Source organism: Geotrypetes seraphini, chromosome 4, assembly GCF_902459505.1.
Source record: "Geotrypetes seraphini chromosome 4, aGeoSer1.1, whole genome shotgun sequence".
Taxonomy (NCBI): domain Eukaryota; kingdom Metazoa; phylum Chordata; class Amphibia; order Gymnophiona; family Dermophiidae; genus Geotrypetes; species Geotrypetes seraphini.
In genome coordinates this window covers 262869599-262892016 of record NC_047087.1, presented here as the reverse complement: position 1 = coordinate 262892016, position 22418 = coordinate 262869599, and the positions used below count along the sequence as shown (strand labels likewise).

General features: G+C 44.1%; 1 protein-coding gene across 8 annotated transcripts in view; it reads right to left on the bottom strand.

The window, feature by feature from the left end:
• Positions 1-22418, bottom strand: part of ZNF518A (zinc finger protein 518A) — a 37141-nt gene that overhangs the window by 7895 nt on the left and 6828 nt on the right. For 4 of the 8 annotated variants that reach the window (XM_033942480.1, XM_033942479.1, XM_033942482.1 and 1 more), the window contains exon 2: positions 15203-15292. The exons of 1 other annotated variant lie outside the window; for it this stretch is intronic. The gene's annotated coding sequence lies outside the window, so the exon portion shown is untranslated. Of the gene's footprint in view, positions 1-658; positions 848-15202; positions 15293-22418 lie in introns of all 8 variants that reach the window. 3 more of the 8 variants (XM_033942484.1, XM_033942483.1, XM_033942485.1) reach the window with 1 other exon arrangement.

Genomic DNA, 22418 nt, shown 5'->3' with positions numbered 1-22418 from the left:
ATCTCTCCTGTCCAGGTCATATGGAAGGCTTGGTAGAAGCCTGCAGGAGAGAGAGAGGACAGGGTACAGGATGCAGAGCCTGGCAGGAAGGGAGGGGGGACAGGGTTGAGAGCCGGGCAGGGGAAGGAGTGAGGGGGGCAAGGCACATGCATATTACCCACCACCCTCCCCCTGTCTTATATTCTAGTCAACCTTTCTTCCTGCTTTTTTTTTGGGGGGGAAGGGTACTTCATCTTATACTCAGATCGACTTATATTCAAGTATATACAGTAAGTCAAGTTTTACACACTGCGTGATATTTCTTACAAGACAACAGCATTACAAGTATAGATGTGCTAGCTTACAAAAGCTTCACAAGTATATAAAAGCTCACAAAATATGAAAACATTTTCAATGAGAGATGATGAGCCATGCAGTATGGTACTTCCATATCAACATTTTTTTTTTTTTTAATTATATGGGAAAGAATGGAGTTTGACTAAATATTATTCATGCATCTGAATTCAAAACACAGCATGGATCAAGTTCATTGTAAATGCTGGATATTCTGGGGAATTAACCAAATTGCCTTTGCTCAATCTGGAAAAAATCTTAGCAAATTTGTAGAAATGCTCTAAATGGATTTCTAATTAATAATAAAGCATTTGAAGTGCACTACCACATGGAAGACCCGAGTCTAGATGCCAAATCAGTTCATTTGTTCCTCAAGTCAGCTAGGGTTACTGCAGACACACCATTCACAGCTTTGAAAGAGTGAATTCCAGTCAGGAAACAGTAGTGTTACTTAGTAGCTGGATATGACTCAATTGCAGGACTCCTGTGCATGGTTCCCAGTTGCAGACCATCACTGCAATGATAGGGTTAGGCGAGTTAAGAAGGACATAGAGTAAAAATATTTGGCTAGTTGCAAATGATGGCTCGTGCTACTTAACATTAGCATTTGCAGTCTGTCACCTGCATATATATAACATTATCAACAACCACCACCAATAAACACACTTACACTAATTTGTGGAACAAGTATTTGGCCGCAGCTTTATTAACTATTCTCATCTTTTTAACTCATCATTCAATCCAAAATAAATCATCAAATACTTCAAAGCGGCTTCACAATTCCAGAGAGCTATTTGGTGACAAAACTAGATCCCTTTCATTTTGTACTTTTAAATCATCACACAAGCATGACCCATGGTAACATCAGGCCAGGAATCCCCTTGTAGGATGTTGCCTAAGAGTGCTACATTTTAATTATTTATGAACTTCTCATCTCCCAGCTGCATCTGAGACCAGTACCCCCATTTACTGCCCTCAGTCCACAGCTTCGACCTATCCATCCTACCCCAAACCCCTGCTAACCCTCCACCTCAAAGTCTAAATACCACCCCAAGAATCACCAAATCCACCATAACACAAAACAAAATACAGTCCTACATAGCCTTCACTGCCCACCTCTTCTCCCCTTTATTCCTTTCCCACCCCATTTACACAAATTCCACCTGTAGGTACTCAGCTCGTGGTGTGTCTCCATATCTCAGCTCTGGTATCAAAAGAGCTGGAGGCTAGGGACTACAAGGAACAGATGGCCCAAATAAATAACTAGAGCAATTCAGCAAGCTGAAAATTGTCAATTCAATTGCCAAACTTTCTTTAAAAAAATAAAAATTCTACATTTCTACATTAGGTAATAAAATAAAATTCCAAGAAAGATATTTGCCAATGGCAGAATCACTGCAACTAATTTTGCCAATTGACAAAAGTGGAGCATTGCTTGCTTAAAATTCCTGCAGAAGGTCAAAATGAGGTCCAGTGTTCAGGTGAAACAAGTGCTAAGGTTTACTGACTTATGTTAAGATACAATCATGTGAAAAAATTAGGACACTCCTTGAAATATTCAGTTCTTTCTTAAGAAATGTTCACATATCGATGTCTGATTTTTTTTTTATCTCTGGAAAAGGAAGTGATGTAATTGCAGGTAAACAACAATATTTTCCTTGATTTACTCATGAAACAAAATATATCCACAAAAATGTTTATTCTAACTGAGGAATAAATTAGGACACCCTACACCCTAATAGCTAGTGTTATCCCTTTTGGCTGAAATAGCAGCAGCAAGACACGTCTTGTAGCTATCTATCAGTCTCTGAAATTGGTCTGAGGAAAGTTTGGCCCACAACTTCAATGCAGAATTCTTTCAGCTGTGAGATGTTTGAGGGGTTTCTTGCATGTACAGCCCGTTTCAAATCACCCCACAACATCTCAATGGGATTAAGATCAGGGCTTTGGCTCAGCCACTCCAGGACTCTCCATTTCTTAGTTTTCAGCCAGGCTTTGGTGGATTTACAGGTATGTTTTGGGTCATTGTCATGTTGCAGGATCCAGTTATGCTTCAGCTTTAATTTTCTTATAGATATCACATGTTCCTCAAGCACCCTCTGATACACGATAGAATTCATAGTGGATTCTATTATGGTGAGCAGGCCAGGTCCTGCAGCAGCAAAGCATCCCCAAACCAGGATGAGAGGGAGAAATGTTGGATATGGTGGTGGAGAGGGAATAGAGGGATAGATTGAAGGGGATGCAAGGAGGAGGAATTTTGGGTATAGTGATGGAGGGAAAGATGTGGCATGGTGTTGGAGAAATGGGCATGGGGCTGGTAAGAAGTGGTGAAAAATGCTGCACATGATCTGGGAGATGAGAGAGGAAGAAAAGTTGGACTCCTAGAGGGACAGAGAAAGATGTTGGTTGGGGAATGGAAGGAGGACTGGAGGAGAGGAAGCATGCAGGAAGCAGAAAGAAATATTGGATGCACAGTCAGAAGGAAGTACAACCAGAGACTCATGAAATCACCAGACAACAAAGGTAGGAAAAATGATTTTATTTTCAAATTAGTGATCAAAATGTGTCAGTTTTGAGAATTTATATCTGCTGTCTAGATTTTGCACTATATTTGTCTATTTTTCTATAGTTCTTACTGAGGTGACATTGCATATTTTAAAGTCATCTGCCTTGACCTCTTTGAAAACCCCCCGAATATATAAATAATTAAGATTTTCTCTGCGTACAGTGTGCTGTGTGGTTTTTTAAAATTTTGTGGTTACCATTATGTATTAATAAGATTATATTGTGCATGAAAAATGGATGGAAGAAATTGCATTACAATTAGTATTATTATTATGGGGGTGGGGTCAGGGGCGGGGTACTTGGTTGGTATTTGTTACGCTTAGGGGGTACTTGGCTTGAAAAGGTTGAGAAACACTGATCTAGGGAATGCTGCTTAAGAAGTCTGCCTCTTTCCCTTTGATATAAGCTACTAAAAGATCAAGAAGGTATTAGAACCTTCTGGGATATGGGAGCACTTCTCATATTCCCCCTGTTTGTTCATTAAGCTATCATTGTTGTGTTGTCTGAAAACACTCTCATGCCTCAGCCATTCATGAAGGTCACAAGAGAGTAGAATTTGTGAACTGATCTGAGCTCCAGCCAATTTACTGTCTAAGCTGCTTCCACCAAAGACCACATTCCTTGAGCTGTTCCCGACAAATGTGCACTCCAGCTGAGAAGGCTGGCATCCTTCAATATCAGCTAATCTGGAGGTTCTAAGGATATAACTTTGAGCAGGCTGTACATTTGGAACCACTTCCTCATATTATGCTTTGCTTCTCATATCCAAGGAAGTGATACTCATAACTGTGTGTTAAAGCCAACTAACAGTTGAGAAGGGACTTCTGCAGAGAATGCATATATGAACTCTTGCCCAAGGCACTACTTCTGTCGTAGGAGCCATAGTCCTCCAACACTACTACTACTATCCATTCAATCGTGTTTGACCCTTAGATACTCTGTAGGCTAGTCCTTGCCATGCTTCTCCATTTTTCACAGCTTCTTTCAATGGGCCTTTAGTCTTCCCCACTTCCTTTTACCACTGACCATTCCGAGTAGCACCACCTTTTCTAGTGAATTCGCCCTCATCACATGTCCAAAATAGGTCAGTTTCTGTCTGGTAATCTTGCCTTTTAGGGACAACTCTGGGGTTATATGATCAAGAACATTTTTGTTGGTGATCCTAGCTGTCCACAGGATTCATAGAAGTCTTCTCCAGCACCACAGCTTAAAGCTGTCAAATTTTTCTTCTATCTGCTTTCATGAGTGTCCATGTCCCACAGCCATATGTTGCAATTGGGAACACAACAGTGATCAGTCTCTGTTTGGTGATTGAGACATCCTTGCACTTCCATATTTGGTCCATGATTGCATGTCTCAATGCTAATTGATGCTTGATCTCTAATGTCAAACCTCCACTACAATCAATGAAGGACCAAAGGAAAATAAAACTGTCAAATACCTCTATTTCTTAATTGTTGATCTTTATGTGGATTTTCTTGTTGGTGATGGTCATGATTTTGGTCTTCTTGATGTTCAGGTAAAGTTCTATCTTCTCACTTTCTTCTTTTAGCTTCAGGATCAACTTCTTGAGGTCCCTCTCACTCTCTGCCAGCAGGGTAGAATCATCTGCATATCTCAGATAGATGATTTGAATGTTGGGGTGAAAATAGGCAGAACCATCAGCAAAGATCAGTTTCCTCATTATTACTTCTGCATAGAGGTTAAAAAAAAGGAGGATGCATCCTTGTCTTGTACCCTATTTGATCTTGCACTATTCGTCATACCTGGTTCGCACTGTAGCGATCTGATTAATCTGATCAGGTGCACTGGCACTCTCTCAGTGCTTTATAAAGCTTGTCATGCTCAACACAGTCAAAGTCTTGGTATAATCAATCCAGCCTTGGTAGAGCTGCTTCTTGTACTCCTTCACCTTTTAAATAATAAATAATTTATTTGTATATCGCAATACCTCACGGTTCAGTGCGGTTTACAATAAGAGATATGAACTGTAAAAAACACAGCAAATTTGTCTAATCCTAATCTAATTTTCTATGAACCACCTCAAGTTTGTAATGTGATCACAGGTCTCTCTACCCTTAAGGAATTCAGCTTGGGCATCGGGAAGTTCTCAACCAAGGATGTTACCCAAGCACCTCTAGATGATCTTTAGAAGCACCTTACTGGCATGGGGGATATCATCCACCTTTTTCACAGTTCTAAGGCTTCAACAGTTTCTCCCCTTCATTCAACTCCCCATCCTATCTGATCGCATCTTGCCAGCTTCACTATCATCGAACCTTTCCTACGCCAAGGTCTTCTACTCCTACTTTTGCTCACTGAAGGGGACATCAACCCCAATTCTGGTCCTCCTAATCAACTCTTGCCCCTACTCCTGCAGATCTTACCGCCAACATCTCCAACCTTATCTCTGTTCCTCTCCTCCTTCTCTACTTTTCTCATGTGCCCTGTGGAACACTCACTCCATCTCAGCCAAGATTGTTTACATTCTTAATCTCTTTATCTCTCATTCTTTCCACCTACTTGCACTAACAGAAACCTGGCTCTGTCCTGAAGACTCTGTCTCAGTTGTTGCCCTATGTCACTTACCACTTCTCTTATACACTTCGCCTGGTAGGTCGTGGAAAAAGGGTTGGGCTACTACTCTCTCCCTCCTGTAGATTTCAACTTCTCTTACCTCAGTCTCATTGCTTCTCCTCCTTTGAAGTCCACTCTATTCGCTCCCCTCCTTCTTCAAATAGCGGTTATTTATCTACCTCCTCACAAATTTATTTATTTCGTTTTCTATCCTGTTCTCCCCCAAAAGCTCAGAATGGATCACAGGTTGACATACATAGTATACAGTTAACAGATTATAATTTGCCAGAGTTACAGTACAAGTTTTTTCAATACAAGTTTTAATCCTAATTCGATGCTATTGGTATATCTGGAAATGTAATGAAATGGTTTAGAGGATTTCTGCAATATCATACTTACCAGGTTTGATTCAAGGATCAATATTCAGTGCAATGGAAGAATACAAGTGGGGTCCCATAGGGCCCCCCTATCTCCCACCTTGTTTAATATTTATCTAACTTCCTTAGGATCAAAATTATCATCACTAAGAATCAAACTTAACAGTTATGCAGATGATATAACAATTGTAGTTCCAATCTCTAACTTTTCAGCAGCCACTCTTCACTTTTGTCCTCTGTTCTCCATGCTGTGGAATCCTGGATGACGGATTTTAAGTTAAACCTCAACCCCGATAAAAATAATTTTTTTTCTTGCTTACCGTCTAACAAACTTAAAGAAGATTAATTTAAAATTGAATGGATTAGAATACCTCATTCTTTCAACCATTAATTTTTTTTTTTTTTTGGGGGGGGGGGAGTTCAATTAGATTGAGAACTTACTTTAGATGTTAAAATTAAATCTTTACTAAAAAGATGCCACTTTCTGTTATTGAAGCTTCGGACGATCAGACCCCATTTCACTTTTGAAGCATTTAGACTTTTGGTTAAGTCTCTGGTCTTGAGTACTCTAGATCAGTATTTCTCAATAAGCAGGCTCTGTATGTATCCCAAATTCCTTTTGCCGTTGCATATACACGGCACTGGCACTGTATGTCTCCCCTCCTTCTGCCGTCACGTATCTCCCGCTTTCCTCATCTTCTCTCCCCAGCCTCCCCTCTCCCCAGCCTCCCCTCTCCCCCCCTCACTGTGTGACCTTTGCTAGGCTGGCTTGCCTCTGATGAAAGAGGAAGTTGTATCATCAGAGGAAGTCCAGCCTAGCAAAGGCCCCAAGGCTGCCTGATGGAACCGCAGCTAAACTAATGCTAGCGGCAGCTGTGTGGGAAGTTAAGAGCACGCAGTGAGCTGCTGCTAGGGAGGAGAGCTACTGCTGGACATGGGGAAGTGCTGGGGGAATGGAGAAGGGGTACTGCTGGACATGGGGAGAGGGAGTTACATTGGAAGGAGTGACTTGGCGACAAGAAGGTTCCGGTTGGAGCAGCCCTGCGTGTAGGAAGCATCTAACAGGCTGGTAGGCCCATCCAGGGAAGAGCGATGGGGCCAATCTAGCCAGGAAAGTCACAGGTTTATTGTTGGTTTGGTTATTTTTGCTGTCAGCCATCGGGAGTGTGCAAGGGTGGGGGCTCTTGGACCCGTGAGAGGGAGGGAGAGGGGCTGCTAGACTCACAAGGGAGGGACTGTTGCTGCACCCGACAAGGGGGGAGGGAGTTGCTAAGGCTGCTGGATGATGGCCAGGTAGAGCTAAAGGGAAGGGAAGTGAGACAATTGCAGGTTCTGGTATGGGGATTGGAGGGAAGAGAAATAGGGGCTGGGCCCATGTGTTGGGTGAAGAGAAGCGAGAGGTGCCAGACCCACCCCTGGGCACTGAAGGGAGGGGATAGTGGTGTTGGACCCATGGGAAGTGGGATAAAGGGAAGGGAGAGAGGTGCAGGACCTCCAGGGAAGAAGAGAGAGAAAGAAAAAAGCAGAACTAAGGGGGATGAAGGAAGAGTGAGCGAAATACTGAACATAGCAGAGGGAGGGAGGAAAGAGAGTGTGACATATTGGTGTAAGAGAGGAGAGACGCTGAACACAGGGAGATATACAAAAAGAGGGAAGATGGTGGGCATGGATGGGAACATAGAACAGGGACAAAAAGGGGAATGCTGCATCTGCATGGGGGTGGTATATGGACACAGAGGGGTAATGCTAGACATGGAGGGTATATGGACACAGAGAGAAGATGGATAGACATGGGGAGAATAAGAATGCAGAAGGAAGATGCTGGACAGGCAAGGCATAGGGATATAGGAGTGATATTGTACACAGGAGGAGGGGATCTTTGAATGGTGAGATGATAACAGTAAGGAGATGGGCACAGGAGAAATACTAGAAAGGGAATTATAGTAGACATAGAAGGGAGATGCTTGTGAACATGGGGGGGAAAAACATACACAGAGATGGAAGATGAATGGTGAGCATGGAGAAAGACGACATGTCAAATACTCAGGAGACCCTAGCATGCAAGTTATGAGTAGACAGATTGGAGCAGAAACCAGAGCCAGAAACCAATGCGATGTGAAGAATAAAATGACCAAACAACAAAAAGGTAGAAAAAAAATTATTTTCTATTTTGTGACAAGAATATATCAAATTTGAAATATGTATCCTGCTAGAGCTAGTGTTAGACTGGACTGCAAAGCCCAGGCTGTGCTTCTTTAGCTTCCAGCTGGCTTAGGGCTTTCTGACCGGGGGTAGTTGCCCTAGTTGCACTCCCCAAATACTACTCCTGTCACGTGTAAATGTGGTTTTCTATTAGCATGATTTTTTTCTGTGTAGCATTCTGTAATAATTTGGCTTATTCAGTTCTCTCGATAGTGGATGGGATATTTGTGAAGGGGAAAGGAGACAAGGGTTTTGTTGATCCTTGCTCTGTATTATTTATGTTTTATTGGTACAAAGTATTGTTTCTTTTTATGCTTTAATAAAATAAGTTCAATATAAAATCACACTATTCGAGGCTTGTGTGGATGGGATCAGATGGTTTGCGGGGAAGGGGCGGGGATCGAGCTTGCGGGGATGGGGAGGAAACAGGGCCACATTTTTTCCACGTGCCAAAATAGCTTGTGGATAAGTGTACTGTCTGCCTGATGAAGTGGTCATAGATGCATTAAGGCCTGCAATAATATGTTGTTCAGGAATCAAGCATATGTCTTTGCGGGGAAACCAGTGAAACCAGGACCTTGTGGATGCAAAAAATTAACCAGGATGTCGCATTCTTCCATTGAAATTTTACATACATGACCAATCCACCAAGAATGGTCATATATGCAAGCTAAGTATTGTCCAGGTTGAAAGCTGGATGTTTGAAAGGTAGGGACATGTTCAGGATCAGTATCAGACTCTAAGACATTGGCAATGAATGAGCTGGTGTCACTTGAAATTTTGCTAATGCAGAGTCTAACAGTGTCTATGGGCTTCAATTGGTGATTTTCTCTTGTTCCAGCTACTGTGTGGCCCATACTAAACCTTTGCTCCTGAGCAGGTCTTATTATTTCAATATCTTCCTTAGCAATGAAGAAAAATTTGATTCCCGAGAGATTTATCGCAGAATTCAAATAGATCCCTTGGTGTCAAAATTTGGTTATTGAGAATGCGTTGTAACCTGGCATGCGCAGCCAAACGCTTGGCTGTTCCAATCCCATCACATGGAGTTTTGCCATCGCTGGTGCCTAAGAAGTTCCACGCAGCAGTAATTTGAAAGTCAGTATCATAGCTGCAGAGGTTAATGAAATTCTTGGTTTTTATATTGCGCAGCAGAACCATCACTAAAGAAGTGAATATAGCTTAATACAGGCAAGACTTCCTTCAGATACAGAATAAGTTTCCTCAAAAATGCATAAACAGCAATAGTATCATGGATATGCATAGGCTTTGGATATCAGGATTGCAGAAGTAGACAATGAAGGGGTATAATGTTGCTTGGCTATTTTCCCAGTGAAACCCCTGTACTGCATCCTGAGCGATGAAGGAATAATTTTCAGCGAAGTCCATCAAAACAGTAGCATGCCCCTCCTTTATATTTGCTTTCAGTTCCTTCAGATAAGCACTTTGGTACTTGGAAATAAAATGTTGGCTGGCCAAATTAGAAATTTTTTCAATTAATTCGGAAGTAAAGTCCTCTATGGATAACTGTTGAGTTTCCAGTATATCCCGATCAGTGTGAATCCACTGCTTAAATTCAATGATATCATCTGCTGGATCATGTTCACCAAAGAACTCAGTAAAATGTTCCTCCAGAGGGATCTGCCCAGGATATATTTCACACCGCTACAACATGCAGTTTTTTGAGTTCATATCACAGACAGTTTTATTTAGAAGCACCTTGTAGTCATCTGGAACTGTAATTGCTGAAAGCATAAGTTTCACATTCTGGTGGATTGTGCAGACACAGACTGAATGACTCCCCGATGAACTGACTGTGACACACACCACTTTGGCCGAAGCTCACAGAACTTTGAGAACCCAATTTCAGGCCCATACTGACTGCTTTTTAACCATTCTTGTTGAAACGCCAAATTTCAAAGCAGTTTTCTCAATAGTCCAGCTGTGTGGAGCAAGAGTGAGAATATGAATTTTCTCCCTATTACTAGATAGTTCCAACTTCTGCTTCAGTTCAGTCAAAACACCTTTTACATTGGCCACTTTCTGGTTCTGCTTTGATATCAGCTGGAGTTAAGTCACCAATAACTGCAATTTGGTCTGCAATTGCATTATGGGCTTCAGAGAGTTTGCGTTTAGCATAACTTAAGGAATTTTGCTTGCTAATCCATTGAATCTTTAGAGGAGAGACTCCTAGTGGTGAAAAGCTGGCATTGAGGTTTTCAAATGCATTGGTAGGGTCATCAGAATCAGAATTAGGGCTACTTAGGGCTAGATTCACTAAGCAAACTGATCGTGTACCGATCGGTTTGCGAGCCCTTTGCCACACGATTTCCCTCTAACCCGATTCATTAACCTCACTCCCCATCCGCTCCGCATCCGAACCTCGCATGCAAATGAGGGTAAACGGCATGCAAAGTAGGAAGGGCCTTGATTCCCTAAACAATTTAAGGCACACCGACTGGGCTGGTTGATCCAAAACCAAGCAACTGCTGAGGACCAGTCGCTCACTGAAATCCCAGCCCTGCAGCCCTGAAAAACTGTTCTCTGCCACTCTGCCTATCTGTTGAGCAAGTGACAAGCCTGCATCTCCGTCTGCCTCATTCTCTACAGAACACACAGTGCTGAACCGGAAATGGTTTTCAAGGATGATGAGGTGGAGGACTTGAAAGAAATCTCTATGAACCTGGTAGACGCACTAAGTCAAATTGATAAGTTAAAGAGTGATAAATCACCTGGACCAGATGGTATACATCCCAGGGTACTGAAAGAACTGAAACATGAAATTGCTAATCTGCTGTTAGTGATCTGTAACCTGTCGTTAAAATCATCTGTAGTACCTGAAGTTTGGAGGGAGGCCAATGTTACACCAATTTTTAAAAAGGGTTCTAGGGGAGATTCAGAAAATTACAGACTGATAAGCCTGACCTCCAGTGCCAGGCAAAATAGTGGAAACAATTATAAAAAATAAAACTGTGGAACATGTAGACAAATATGATTTAATGAGACGGAGTCAGCATGGGTTCAGCCAAGGGAGGTCTTGCCTCACCAATTTGCTTGACTTCTTTGAAAATATGAATAAACATGTGGATAAAAGTGAGCCAGTTGATGTAAAATATCCAGATTTCCAGAAGGCTTTTGACAAAGATCCTCATGAGAGGCTCCTGAAAAAATGAAAGACTCATGGGATAGGAGGCAAAGTTCAATTGTGGATTAAGAACTGGTTATTGACAGAAAACAGAGGGTTGGATTGAATGGCCATTTTTCTCAATGGAGGAGGGTAAACAGTGGTGTGCTGCAGGGATCTGTGCTAAGACCGGTGCTATTTAGCTTATTTATAAATTATCTAGAAATTGGAACTACGAGGGAGGTGTGAAAAACTGCAGCAAGACTGGGCGTCCAAATAGCAGATGAAATTCAATGTGGACAAATTCAAAGTGATACACATTGAGAAGAATAATCCAAATCATAGTTATCAGATGTTAGGGACCATCATGGGAGTCAGCGCTCAAGAAAAGGATATGGGTGTCATCGCAGACAATATGCTGAAGCCTTCCACCCAATATGCGGCAGCAGCCAAGGCGGCAAACAGGATGCTAGGAATTATTAGAAAGGGAATACTTAACAAGTCTAAGAATGTTATAATGCCTCTGTATCATTCAATTGTGCGACTTCACCCTCAGTATTACATTCAGTTCTGGTCTCCTTATCTCAAAAACAAACAAACTTTATAGCGGCACTAGAAAAGGTTCAAAGAAGAATGACCAAAATGATAAAGGGGATGGAATGCCTCTCATATGAGGAAAGACTAAAAAGGTTAGGGCTCTTCAACTTGGAAAAGAGATGGCTAAGGGGAGATATGTTTGAAGTCTAGAAAATCCTGAGTGGTGTAGAAAGGATATAAGTAGATTGATATTTTACTGCATCAAGATTTACAAAGCCTATGGGACACTCTATGAAGTTACAGAGTAACACTTTTAAAAGCAAGAGGAGGAAATATTTTTTCACTAAGAGAATAGTTAAACTCTGGAATGCGTTGCCAGAGAATGTGGTAAGAGCAGTTAATGTAGCTAGTTTAAAAAAAAAAAAAAGGTTTGAACAAATTCCTTGGGGAAAAGTCCATAGTCTGCTTTTGAGACAGACATGGGATGGTAGCATGGAATGCTGCTACTATTTGGGTTTTTGCCAGGTACTTGTGACTTGGATGGCCTCCGTGAAGATGGGATACTGGGCAAGATGGACAACTGGTCTGACCCAGTAAGGCTATTCTTATGTTAACCAGTGAATCCATCTTTGCCTGAACAAACAGCTTTTGAAAATCTGGAGCTATACAGCAAAGCTTAGCCATAGAAACATAGAAGATGACGGTAGAAAAGGGCCACGACCCAACAAGTCTGCTCACTCTAATGACCCACCCCCTAATTTCTTCCTTGAAGTGATCCCACATGCTTATCCCATTTTCTCTTAAAATCCAGCACGCTGCTGGCCTCAATTACCTGCAGTGGAAGACTATTCCAATGATCAACCACCCTTTCGGTGAAGAAATACTTCCTGGTGTCACCATGAAATCTCCCACCCCTGAGTTTCAACAGATGTCCTCTTGTCGCCGTAGGTCCTTTAAGAAAGAAGATATCCTCTTCTACCTCAATACGGCCCGTGACATATTTGAACATCTCAATCATGTCTCCCCTCTCTCTCTATGTTCCTCAAGTGAGTATAGCTGCAACTTACCCAGCCGTTCCTCATATGGGAGATCCTTGAGTCCTGAGGCTATCCTGGTGGCCATTCGCATATAGTCTTGGCTATTCGCAGGGACCCCTCTGGAGACTCCCAGTGGTCAGTGGCTAGCTTTGTGATGTCAGAATGCGAGGAAAAGAACATGGTCAGAGTAACTGAGCCATTCATAATTGAACACTGTGACAAGGAGGCTGGCGAAAAGTCCAGCTACAGGTCACGCAGCAAATTAGCCATTATGTCCGGGAGCACTAATACCTTGAACAGTCGCCGCTCCATGGGGTCTTCCCCCTGGTCCAGGGCCACTACTGATTCTTGTCCGCTGGTCTCATGCGGAGAACCAGACTCTGCCACGGAAACTACATCCTGGAACAATAAAGGCATGGAATCGAACCTTCCATCCCCCCAGTCTATGTCAGACTGGACCTCCTGGTCCAGTTCTGGGTCTTCATCCGCACGTGGTGTGGGCTAAAGACCAATCCCTAATGCCTCCACAACTGTCACACCTTCAGCAGATGCTAGAGGACCCAGGAAATCTAAATAAGCATTCCACATCAAGCTCAGAAAATACAGGTGAAGCCTTGCACAGGGGGTCTCAATAACCCCGGAAGGCATTCTCTGAAGGTCCTCTTGGGCTCTGCAGCGTTCACACGTCAACGCTTCACCAAATCTCCTTTGGAGAGCTCTGGAAAGGGACTCTTTCCCTGGAATCGATCCTCCTGCCAATCCCCAGCCCTGAAGGACTCAAAGGAGGCTGAGCCCAAGGCTCTTGTTCCTCCCTCAGGTGCCCTGTGTCTCACGGACGCTCCTCAGCCAACCAACCAGACATGATAGAAAGGCCTAAGGGGCCCATCCCTATCGATTTTAAGCAAAATTAAGGTATTTTGAGGCAAATGGAGGTTGCTACAATAGCTTTACTTGCTGTGACATGAGCTGCCTACCTGCTTCAGCTCAGAAGTGCAGCTGTAACAAATGGAGAAGAAATATGCCTCTCAGGTTCACTTTACAAACCTGAGTCTTCGGGCTGCCAGTCAAACTAATGTTGGACTGAGCATCAATCCCCGGAACTCTCTCACTGCAACAAGGGGAGGACCACACAGCCGGCCCACTATTAATCCCTGCCAATCTGGAAAGGAGCTAAACAGCCTGTGCTCAAGCTCCTGATAAATCAGGAATGTGAGCAGCTACTCAGGGGACACCCCCCGAGCTCCAAAATTACAGCAGGCTGGCTAGTCGGGTGTCCCCGAGGGCTGATCCTGATAGCAGCAGACTTCCACCATGTGAGTCCCCATTTTCTCCCAGGCAGAGATCCCAATAAGAGAAAACCTTTGGGCACCAAGACTCAAACTTAAAACAACAGAGAAAAAAAGCTAAAATTAAAGCCGCAGAGCAGATCAGAAACACATCTGAGCAACTTGCTTCCAGAAGAAAAACTGAACCCGGGGGGGAGGGGGGAGCATCAAGCCTACTGGGAAAAAGGCAGATCTGAAAGAAGAGTGATATCATTCTGCAAGCAACTTGCAGGTTCAGATGCACAACCCTAACGTTCAAGACTACTAGACACAATAGTATAGAAGCAGAAATGGTATCAATAATAAAATAACAACACTGACTATTTAGGGGATTTATCATCAACCTAAAGAAGGGGGTCAGCAACTTTTTTAAAGCAAATAGACATTTTATCCTAAATGTTTGATCCAAGATTTACAAAGTCACAATGGGTAGAGAAGGGGGTTTGAGATATTCCATGTCTCTCATTCTTCCCTCCCCATGGTCTAGGTTTTCCCCTATTTCTTCCCTCCAACCCCTTGCAGAACTCTACACCCATCTCTCCCTCCCTCCGTCCCCAAACCCGTAGCCAATGATCTCTCCAGGCCCCGACCCTTTGATCTCCCTCCCAACCCCATGATTCCCCCTCCCCGAGTGCCTACCTAGGCACTGGGTCCATTGGGGAGTTCTGGTTCTCTCGTGATAGCTCAATCCCACAATGCTCCTGCCCCCCCTTCACTCTACTAAGTATAGGTAGACCCCCATCCCCCTAGGCCTATCAAGGTACCTGCTAGTCCAGCAGGGGTCTTCCTGGCAGGAGCACAGCCCTCTTGCTCCTGCCTCCTCCTGGCTACTGTAACCTTTCGCAGCTGCTCATGGCATTTCCTGTAGTACCGCAAGCTGCCGTGAGAGATCACAACAGCCATTTTAGAAGGCAGCTGCGAGGAGGCAGGAGTAAGAGGGTTGTGCTCCTGCCTTGGAGACCGTGCTAGACCACCATGTAATTCAGTATGTTGGGGGGGGGGGGGGCCATGGGAAAAAAGCCGTGAGATGCAGGTTGCTGACCCCTGATCTGCAGATGGGCCATTTCGCCTTTATCTGCCATCGTGTTTCTATGTTTCTAAAGTATTCTGGAAGCTATTCACCTTCGAGATCACCATCTTCCTGTTCTACAGTTTCAGAGTTATCTGGCCAGGATAGTGTTTCAGTCACATCATATATCCATAGTATATCACCTAAAAGAAAGAAAGAAAAAATCCAACCATCAAGGAACCACCATAGATAAGTTTGTGATTTAAAAGAAAAAAACCCCAGCAGATTACAAGAAGAAGTAATTGATGAAAAAATTACTCAGCTTATGCGACAAACTCTCCTTTCCATTTGACTGAAACTCCATACTTTGTTAATATGATTAGTCACTGAGACCAGGATATCCCACCTCTGCCCTCAAGGGTACAACATACTGCAATTCCCTAGGAAACACAAGCGAGGAGGCGGCCTAACAATAATATACAAAAGCTCCTATGTCATCACTGAGCTAGACTCAGCAGCCCACCCAGAAGGAGAGGGCTTTGGCAGCGGCTTTGGCAGCGGTTTTTGGAGAAGGGAGAGGAGAGGTAGCCGGGAGAGGAAGAGGTCAGGAGCGAGGAGCGGGCAGCGGAGAGAGTTAGCTCTGCCCACCCGCGTCATCAGCCGCGTCAGCGCCCGGACTCCCCCTTAAGAGGGGGGAGCCAACGGTGCGAGGCCATTCAGCGCGCGGCAAAGGCGAGCAGCAAAGGCGCTCACCTTAGCGAGAGCGCCTTTGCGAAGGGCCTTGAGAAGGGCCGAGCAAAGACAGCCAAGGACTCCAGAACACCAGGTAAGGAAGAAGCGAGCACGCACGTAAGGAGAGCATACACACAATAGCACACACAAGAAGAAAACACACAATAAGACACACACAAGACAGGAAAGGATAAAGAAGCAGCAGGCTCCGGGGACAAGAAAGAGGCCCAAGGGAGGACAACAGATCCACCAAGACAAAAAGCAGCAGAAGAAGTAGACAGGAAAGAGAGCACAGCACCCGCCCGCTTAAGACAAGGGAGAGAGCATCTAGTGGACTGCGAAGAAAGAGAAATGGAAGTAGCAGTAACCCGTAGGAGCTTCCCAGTGTACTGCACGGAGTGTCATATGTATGACTACCTTCCCTCGGGAAGGCAGGCATACGTATGCGGTCGGTGTCAGGAACTGGAAAGCCTGAAAAAAGAAGTTGGGTCAACTGCAGTGCAGGGTTCAAGAGCTGGAGGGGCTCCACATCTCGGAAGCACCGTTCAAGACAACTGAAGACCCCGCAAGAGAGAACCACATCAAGGAGCAAGTAAGGAAGCTTGAGAGATTCATCGAGGAGGCCTAAAGGCAGGTAGAAGAGCAGGATCATCAGCAGCGCTGGAGCGAGGAAGCTACGTCTACACGAGATGGAGGACAGGGGCCAACAGATGGAAGACAGGAACCAACAGACGCCAAGGATAAAGGACCACATGGAAGATTCGAGCAAGCAGAGAGGGCGAAGACTGGCCGGTACCCCGAAAGAGAAGTACTGAACCACACAGAGGATACAGACTTGAGACCAGTGAGAAAGCTGAAGAAGGGGAAATCTGCAATCTTAGTGGGAGACTCGATCCTGATAGAAGTGAACAGTCACGAAGCAGGAGGGAGAGAAGATTGGCTAGTGACCTGTCTCCCAGGAGCAAGAACGAAGGACATCACCGACAGAATCAAGAGGATCCTGGACAGCGCAGAAACAGAAGAGACAGCAGTGATAATCCACGTTGGAACAAATGATGTCAACAGGAGAAATTACAGCAGGACTACGCTAACTGAACAGTTCAAGATCCTAGGAAGGAAACTGAAGCTAAGGACACATTCTCAGAGATTCTGCCAGTACCGAGGGCAGACGTGAAGAGGCAGACTGAGCTAAAAGCAATAAACGCATGGTTGAGGAGATGGTGCGAAGAAGAAGGATTCCTTTTTGTGAGGAACTGGATAACTTTTTGGGGGAAGAACAAGCTCTTCAGGGACGGACTACACCTGAGTACGGCAGAACGAGGCTGCTAGCAATCAACGTCAAGAGAGGAATTGAGTAGGCTTTAAACTGAGAAGAAGGGAAAAGCCGACAGTCGACCTGACGTTGATGATTCGGACAAGAGTATCCAAAGAAGATACTGAGCGGGAAAAATGCTGGGAACAAGCAAGAGGCGAACAACAGAAACTGTTGACCAACAAGAGGGGCAAACAGATAAAATTAGAGGAACAGGAGAAATCGGAAAATCAGGTTGCGGATGAAAAAGATGCACCAAAAAATGAGGAAGAAAGGAGCAGAAATCAGGGACTGGCAGCCCAAATAGGGGATGGCAAGAGGAGCAAAACACATGAAAAACCAGTAGGGAAAAGAAAAGACCGGGACTTAAATTGCTTGTACGCAAATGCAAGGAGCCTAAAGACCAAAATGGGAGAATTAGAAGTCAAAGCCAAAAAAGAGGACCTAGACATCATTGGAATCACGGAAACATGGTGGAATGAGGATAACCAATGGGACGTAGTACTGCCAGGGTACAAACTCTATAGAAGAGACAGGATCCACAAGAAGGGTGGAGGAATAGCACTATACATAAAAGACACCATTCCCTCGTCCGGAGTGGATATAGAACCAAAGGCGGAAGGATTGGAGTCATTATGGGTTAAATTACCAGGAAAAATGGCTTTTAACATAAAATTGGGTCTATACTATCGTCCGCCTGGACAAACAGAAGCAAACGACAAAGATCTGGCAGCAGAATTGAGGCGGGAAGGCAAAAACAGGAACGTGACAGTAATGGGAGATTTTAACTACCCCGGGATAGACTGGAGTATTGGAAACTCGAACTGTGCGAGGGAAACAGAATTCTTAGAGGCTGTGAGAGACTGCTTTATGGATCAGCTTGTTAAGGAGCCAACAAGAGGGAATGCCACTCTTGATCTAATCCTCAATGGACTAGGAGGATCTGCAAAAGAAGTGGAAGTAGTAGGACCACTAGGAAACAGCGATCACATGATCCAGTACAAATTAGAAGTAGGTACAGCAAAAGGGAAGAGAACCACAGTGACAACGTTCAACTTCAAGAAAAGGGAACTATGATTCTATGAGAGCAATGGTAAGGAAAAAACTCAGAAACAGCTCAAGAAAAACAGAAACCGTAGAGCAAGCCTGGTCTCTATTCAAGGGCACAGTGCAAGAAGCACAACATATGTACATCCCCAGATTTAGAAAAGGGTACAAAACAAACGAACAAAAGACCCCGTATGGATAAACAATGAAGTGAAGAAAGCGATAGGAGACAAGAAAAAATCATTCCGGAAATGGAAAAAGGACCAAACTGGAAGGAACACAGGAAACGCCAAAGAGAATGTCATCAAGTGGTTAGGAGAGCGAAAAGGGAATATGAAGAGAGGCTAGCCAGGGAGGCAAAAAATTTCAAATCGTTCTTCAGATATGTTAAAGGGAAGCAACCGGCGAGGGAGGAAGTAGGACCATTGGATGATGGAGACAGAAAGGGAGTGATAAAGGAGGAAAAAGAGGTAGCCGACAGGTTAAACAAGTTCTTCTCGTCAGTCTTCACAAGCGAGGACACATCCAGTGTACCAGAACCCGGCGTGATCTTCCATGGAGACCAAGAAGAAAAACTGTCAACAATAGAGGTGATACAACTAGCAAGTTTCTAGGATACAATCGTAATAGTCAATAAATGTGTATTCACCCGGCCCCTGAAGTAGCCGGTTTAGGCGAAACAGAAAGTCTTTTCTGTCGGGATTAGGAGCTGAAAGCCTCTCTTGAGATTTCATCTTTTCAGATGAGTGTATTTCTTCCTTAATTGCGATTTTTTGCATTCCGTGTCTCCGAAAATACTTACACAACTGAAACTGAGCTGTAGCCTTCATTACTAATGTAGTTAAGCTTGGGGTTCTGGTCACGAATTTATGACAGACTCATAGTTGCGATTACATATTTTAAAAAAAGTTTTTGAAAAATGTGACTATGAATGAATGAAAATCCTATTTATATATTTGTATACGGAGTTTTTTATAAACCCGTGATGATGTGTTGAGGGCTGGGCACTTGTGTAGTCCCAACCTCTCACAATTGAGGTTTATTTTTCTCCGTGTTATTATTATTGTTTTGATTTTCTATATATTCTATGTGACGTCAATGCTTCTGTTGTATGCAGCTTGAATGAGTCCCTGCTAATAACTATATTCAACAATACGTACTGAATACACATTTATTAACAATAGAGGTGAGCCATGAGGATTTCCTCCAACAGATAGATAGATTGAAAAGCGACAAATCACCAGGCCCGGACGGAATCCACCCTAGGGTACTAAAAGAACTAAGAAATGAGATACCGGGAATACTCCAACGAGTTTGCAACCTATCCTTGAAAACTGGCGAGATCCCGGAGGACTGGAAGATAGCAAATGTTACACCTATCTTTAAAAAGGGTCGAGAGGAGACCCGGGAAACTACAGGCCGGTAAGTTTGACATCGGTTCCGGGCAAGATGGTAGAAGCACTGATAAAGGACAGCATCTATGAGCACATCGAAAAAAATGGGCTGATGAAAGCAAGCCAACATGGCTTCTGCAAGGGAAGATCGTGCCAAACTTACTGCACTTCTTTGAAGGGGTAAACAGCCAGTTGGACAAAGGGGAACCCGTAGACATCATTTACCTCGACTTCCAAAAGGCCTTTGACAAGGTACCCCATGAGCGGCTACTTAGGAAGCTGTGGAACCACGGGGTGGAAGGGGACGTACACAGATGGGTCAAACACTGGTTGGCAGGCAGAAGGCAGAGGGTTGGAGTGAAGGGTCACTACTCGGGCTGGAGGAGGGTCACGAGCGGAGTTCCACAGGGGTCGGTACTCGGACCGCTGCTGTTCAATCTATAATAATAAAATGCTAGTCACGCATGCACACTCTCACCGCGTGTTCCCTGAGATCTGATCTGTTGCGCTAGGCGAGAGTGCGCATGCGCGTTGTACATCATCAGCTGACGATCGCCTCCACAAGCCCGCTTCCAGCCAGCCGACGATCGCCTCCACAAGCTGGACTGGGGCATAAAGAGCGCCTCCTGCCCCCCCCCCCCCACCCGGGACGAACCGAAAAACGGAGCCGAGAGGAGTCCAGCAACTTTCCGAACCGGCTCTTGCGATGACCCCACCACCCAGGACCCAAGTCCTTTGCCGCCCCACCCTTCCCTTCCCTTCCTGCGGTCCCGACTACGAACCTGGCGATTCCAGCAGCGTGTGCAGCAGTCTTCACACGCTGCTTCGGGCCCTTCTACTGCCCTGATTTGCTCTGCCGCGTGTCTGATGATGCCCCCCAGAAATCATGAAAGCGGCACCTTTAGAATTTAAACTATCTCTGATGCAATACTTGGCTCACAACCTAAAAACTGGGAAGTTTGTCTCTAATAATGGTCACATAATAATAACCCCAATTCTAAAAAATCGAAAAGAATCTTCAGCCCTAATATCCAACTACAGACCGGTAGCATCCATTCCGTTTATTGTAAAAATTATGGAGGGATTGGTACAAATCCAACTGATGGATTATCTTGATCAGTTCTCTCTCCTACATGAAACTCAATCCGGTTTTAGACCGTTATTCAGTACTGAGACAGTAATTGCGGCTATCTTAGACAATCTGCACCTACTGTTTAGTAAGGGCCTTAATGCCCTGGTTATGCAATTCGATATGAGTTCTGCCTTTGATCTAGTAGACCACGAGAAACTGCTGCAATGCCTAGCCGCCACTGGTATCAGGGATGAGATGCTGAACTGGTTCCGTGGCTTCCTTATATCCCGCACTTATCAGGTACGTTTTAATTATGAGCTTTCAAACACCTGGAACAATCCATCCGGTGTGCCACAAGGGTCTCCACTATCTCCATTGCTCTTCAACGTCTATATGTCCTCACTGGGCACGCAGCTAACCCAGCTGGGAATAAAACTATTTAGTTATGCAGATGACTTTACGATTATCATCCCATTCGCTAATTCTGTCTCTGAAACTATTCCCAAAGCTTCAGAAGCCATAAACGTGATGGAGCACTGGATGACAAACTTTAGGCTCAAACTTAATTCAGAAAAAACAACTTTCTTCGTTGCTTCGCCACATCCGCTTGACACCAAATCACCACTATGTATCAATAAACTTAGTTACCCTATCCAGCCCACCATTAAGATACTAGGTGTAACTTTGGATCAATGCCTAACCATGAACGACCAGATAGACTCCTTAATCAGAAAGGGATTCTTTACTCTCTGGAAACTCAGATACATTAAAGCTTATTTCGATACATCGGCATTCAGAACCCTAGTCCAATCCCTCGTACTAAGTCTACTTGACTACTGTAACATCGCTTATTTAGCAATTTCCCAAAAGAATATGCAACGTTTACAATTGATGCAAAATGCAGCAGTCAGACTGATCTTTGGGCTGAGGAAGTTTGACAACGTGACACCCTACTACCGGCAGCTGCATTGGCTGCCAATGGCGGCGCGCGTAAAGTTTAAATTTGCCTGCTTCTGCTTTAAAGCACTACACGGATTTGCCCCTAAATACATAACTGACCTTTTCTTCTTCTCAGCCAACAGACACAAGAGAAGCTCACATTCCAATTTCGTTTCCCCCCAGTTCGAGGTTGTAAACTGAAAAAACACCATGAACACCTTCTCTCACACCAAGCAGCATCATGGGGTAGACCTAGAACGATTGCTTTCGCCCACTACTTATGGGGAATTTAGGAAACGTCTAAAAACACACTTGTTCCTAAAGCATCTAGACAACTGATCCTCTCTTCTCTCTCCCCTCTATAGCGATTAACTTGTCCTTTTGATCTCTCTCTCCTCAACAATGAATTTCCTGTCCTATTAATTCTCTTTCTTCCTCCCCTCTTAAAGTCAATTCAATTTGTTACCTTTGCTTAATCTTCTGTAAACCGCATAGAACTTCACGGTATTGCGGTATATAAGCTGTTATTATTATTATTATTAAGAAGGGTATTACGACCAGAACAAAGGAAGTCATCATGCCGCTGTACCGCACGATGGTACGACCACAACTGGAGTACTGTGTCCAATATTGGTCGCCGTACCTAAAGAAGGACATGGAGATACTTGAGAGGGTTCAGAGAAGAGCTACAAAAATGATAAAAGGTATGGAAAACCTTTCATACGCAGAGAGGCTAGAAAGGATGGAGGTCTTCACCCTAGAAAAGCGAAGACTCAGAGGAGACATGATAGAGACATACAAGATCATGAAAGGCATAGAGAAGGTGGAAAGGG